Source organism: Chenopodium album, chromosome 8 (assembly GCF_948465745.1).
Source record: "Chenopodium album chromosome 8, dcCheAlbu1.1, whole genome shotgun sequence".
Classification (NCBI taxonomy): Eukaryota; Viridiplantae; Streptophyta; class Magnoliopsida; order Caryophyllales; family Amaranthaceae; genus Chenopodium; species Chenopodium album.
The window spans coordinates 77,244,514-77,249,276 of NC_137841.1; the positions used below are offsets into that span (position 1 = coordinate 77,244,514).

Sequence of the window (4,763 nt, forward strand, 5' to 3'; positions counted from 1 at the left end):
AAAAACTCTATATTTTTATAATTTTGTATGACATTAATATATACATGTTATGTACAAATTATTTAAGTTAAATATGAGTATTAGTAGGTTATTAGTAAGAAAATATCAAAACTTAATAGTTTAATCATAAACTTATATTGTGTGAACCGAGTGCCAACCACTCCCGATCGTACTCATAACCGCATCAGGTCTCCAAGGTGAACAACCTCTGGTCGATGGAACAATGTAGGCAAGGGAATTCGGCAAAATGGATCCGTAACTTTGGGCAAAGGATTGTCTTTGAGGGCTGGGCATGGGGGTCCCAGTCCCGAACCCGTCGGTTGTCGGCGGACTACTTGAGCTGCTTCCGTGGCGAGAGCGGATCACCGCTTGCCGGCCGGGGGACGGACTGGGAACGATCTCTTCAGGGGCCTTCCCGGGCGTCGAACATCCAACTCAGAACTAGTACGGACAAGGGGAATCCGACTGTTTAATTAAAACAAAGCATTGCGATGGTCCCTGCGGATGTTAACGCAATGTGATTTCTGCCAATGCTCTGAACGTTAAAATGAAGAAATTCAACTGAGCGCGGGTAAACGACGGGAGTAACTATTACTCTCTTAAGGTAGCCAAATGCCTCGTCGTCTAATTAGTGACGCACATGAATGGATTAACGAGATTCCCACTGTCCCTGTCTACTATCTAGCGAAACCACAACCAAGAATAAGCGGGGAAAGAAGACCCTTTTGAGCTTGGCTTTAGTCTAACTTTGTGAAATGACTTGAGAGGTGTAGGATAAGTGGGAGATTCGGCGCAAGTGAAATACCACTACTTTTAACAATCTTTTACTTACTCCGTGAGTCGGAAGCGGGCCAATGTCCCTCCTTTTAGACCTAAGGTCCGCTTTGCGGCCCGATCCGGGCGGAGGACATTTTCAGGTATGGAGTGTGGCTGGGGCGGCACATCTATTTAAAAATAACGCAGGTGTCCTAAGATGAGCTCAATGAGAACATAAATCTCGTGTGGAATAGAAGGGTAAAAGCTCGTTTCATTCTGATTTTCAGTACGAATACGAACCGTGAAATTGTGGCCTAACGATCCTTTAGACCTTTTGAATTTAAAGCCAGAGGTGTCAGAAAAGTTACCACAGGGATAGCTGGTTTGTGGCAGCCAAGCGTTTATAGCGACGTTGCTGGGTTTACCAAGTGTTGGAGTGTTCACCCACCAATAGGGAACATTAGCTGGGTTTAGACCGTCATGAGACAGGTTAGTTTTACCCTACTGATGACAGTGTCGCAATGGTAATTAAACCAAGTAGGAGAGGAACCGTTGATTCACACAATTGGTCATCGCGCTTGGTTGAAAAGCCAGTGGCGCGAAGCTACCGTGTGTTGGATTATGACTGAACGCCTCTAAGTCAGAATCCGGGCAAGAAGCGACGCATGCGCCCGCTGCCCGATTGCCGTCCTATAGTATGGGCTTCGGCCCCCAAGGTCACGTGTCGTTGGCTAAGCTCGCGTGGTGGATGCGCTTGAGAGCCGCCTTGAAATACAATTCCTACTGAGCGACAGGTTGAATCCTTTGCAGACGACTTAAATATGCGACGGGGTATTGTAAGTGGCAGCGTGGCCTTTCTGCCACGATCCATAGAGATTCAGCCCTATGTCGTTTCGATTCGTCCCTCTCCTCACCCTATTCCATAAAAACACCTATATTTTGGAAAAGTAGGTTAGCGTTGCTTCTTATATACTAAAAAATGATAAGTAATGGATTGAGACTAGTGACAAAGCCAAAGTGTTGGGGTGTGGGATGGTGCAAGGGTCATTTAATGCCGTTTGGAACCATATATAACCATCAAATGATGTCATAAATGTCCGTGGTAGACTTGAGTTCACAAAATCGGTGCAAGTTGCGAATTAATAAATTGACCGTTTTAAGGCAAATTGGATGGTTCCACCCACTCAATTGGACTCCCGGAGGGTATTAGGGACTATGGTAACCAACTCGACAATTTTTATTTTCGGGCAAAAAAAGGTTAAAAAGTCCAAAATTAAAGGCTATTATCCACGCTTTTTGAGGAATTTTTGAGGTTACGAGGCCCAGTGGCGAAAAATATTAAGACCCTAGGCGATACATCTTAGGATCATATAATGCCGTTTCGAACCATATATGACCATTATATAATGTCATAAATGTCCGTGGTAGGCTTGAGCTCACAAAATCTGTGCAAGTTGCGAATTGGTAAATTGAACGTTTTAAGGCAAATTGGATGGTTCCACCCACTCAATTGGACTCCTGGAGTATATTAGAGACCATGGTAAACATCTCGGAAATTTTTATTTTTGGGCGAAAAAAAGTAAAAAAATTCCTAAATTGAAGGCTATTATTACCCATGCTTTTTGAGGATTTTTTGAGGTTACAGGGCTCGGTGGCGAAAAGTGTTTAGACTCTAGATAATACATCTTAGGGTTACGAGGCCCAGTGGCGAAAAATATTAAGACCCTAGGCGATACATCTTAGGATCATATAATGCCGTTCCGAACCATATATGACCATTATATAATGTCATAAATGTCCGTGGTAGGCTTGAGTTCACAAAATCTGTGCAAGTTGCGAATTGGTAAATTGTCTGTTTTATGTCAAATTGGATGGTTTCACCCACCTAATTGGACTTCCGGAGGGTATTAGGGACTAGGCAAACATTTCGACAATTTTTATTTTGAGCGAAAAAAAGTCAAAAAATTTCAAAATTAAAGGCTATTATCCACGCTTTTTGAGGAATTTTTGAGGTTAAGTGGCTCGGTGGCGAAAAGTGTTAAGATTCTAGGGGATATATCTTAGGGTCATATAATGCCGTTTGGAACCTTATATCACCATTATATGATCTCTTAAATGTCCGTGGTAGGTTTGAGTTCACTAAATCGTTGAGAGTTGCGAATTGGTAAATTAATCGTTTTAAGGCAAATTGGATGGTTCCACCCACTCAATTGGACTCCCGGAGGGTATTAGGGACCATAGTAAACATCTCGGTAATTTTTATTTCCGGCCGAAAAAAGGTGAAAAAATTCTAAAATTGAAGGTTATTATCCACGATTATTGAGGAATTTTTGAGTTTATTGGGGCCGCTGGCGAAAAGTGTTGAGACCCTAGGGGATACATCTTAGGGTCATTTAATGTCGTTTGGAACCATATATGACCATTAAATGATGTCATGAATGTCCGTGGTAGCTTGAGTTCACAAAATCGGTGCAAGTTGCGAATTGGTAAATTGACCGTTTTAAGGCAAATTGGATGGTTCCACCCACCTAATTGGACTCCCGGAAGGTATAAGGAACCATGGTAAACTTCTCGACAATTTTTATTTATGGGCAAAAAATGGTCAAAAAATTCCAAAATTTTAGGCTATTATCCACGCTTTTTGAGGAATTTTTGAGGTTACATGGCTCGGTGGCGAAAAGTGTTTAGACTCTAGGTAATACATCTTAGGGTCATATAATGTCGTTTGGAACTATATATGAACATTAAATGATGTCATAAATGTCCTTGGTAGGCTTGAGTTAACAAAATCAAGGCAAGTTGCGAATTGGTAAATTGTCTGTTTTATGTCAAAGTGGATGGTTCCACCCACCTAATTGGACTCCCGGAGGGTATTAGGGACCATGGTAAACATCTCAACAGTTTTTTTATTTCGGGCGAAAAAATAAAAAAATTCCAAAATTGAAGGCTATTATCCACGTTTTTTGTGGAATTTTTGACGTTACGGGCCCGATGGCGAAAAGTTTTGAGACCATATGGAATACATTATTGGGTCATGTAATGCCGTTTGGAACCATATATGACCATTAATTGATGTCATAAATGTCCGTGGTAGGCTTGATCTCACAAAATTGGTGCAAGTTGCGAATTGGTAAATTGATACTTTTAAGGCAAATTGGATGGTTCCACCCACTTAATTGGACTCCAAGAGAATATTAGAGACCATAGCACAACATCAAAACAAGCATCACATCAAGCATGACAGTAAACCGGAGCTCAACTGCAGACTTGAAATTCAAAAGAAAGCCCACAAGGCTTTGAAAAGCCGAACCTTTAAAAAACCCACAGCTAAATGAACCTGGATCAACAGCCAAATCCAAGTTGCTATTGTCTAACTCACCTCCACCAAGCTGACCACAACCTGTAGCACCTGCCAACACAACCACTGCAGCTCAACCACTGATGCCATTAGCATGATGCCTAACCCTACTGCTGCTACACCACCCAGCAGCAGAAAACAACAACCCCATCTGCAGATTTAAACCCTTGTCTGCAGACCCCCCCTCCCCCCCCAAAAAAAAACCACCTGCTGCACGTCATTAGACCACAACCAAAACCACAGACATCAGTTGAATCCACTGACTTGACCAACAAAGTATGGACCCAACTCTCTACATTTCATGATTCTTTTGAGCACCCAACTATAAGTGCCAGGTGCCTTATTGTTCCACCAGTCTTCTCCATGGCACTTTAGGAGATTGAGGTCTCATGTGATTATACATGGCTTTGATACTCCATTTGCAGATCCATTTGTTACATTTCATTCATAGCCCACAATAATTTATTTTAAAGTTCTAATTTGTTTGAAATTGAGGATCAATTAATCTTGATTAACGTTCTTGTAAGCCTGAATTCTTAGGAATCATGGTTATCATATTTAATCATGATCATGGTTATTTTTAGATGATGATGCTTGCTGAGGATGCTGCTGCTGCTAATGATGATGATAATGATGTATGATGATGGTG

The 4,763-nt window shown here is 41.7% G+C and overlaps 1 pseudogene; it reads left to right on the top strand.

Moving 5' to 3' along the window:
* Positions 1-214: 214 nt before the first annotated feature.
* LOC145557232 (25S ribosomal RNA) lies at positions 215-1,656 on the top strand (annotated as a pseudogene).
* The last annotated feature ends 3,107 nt before the right edge of the window (positions 1,657-4,763 follow it).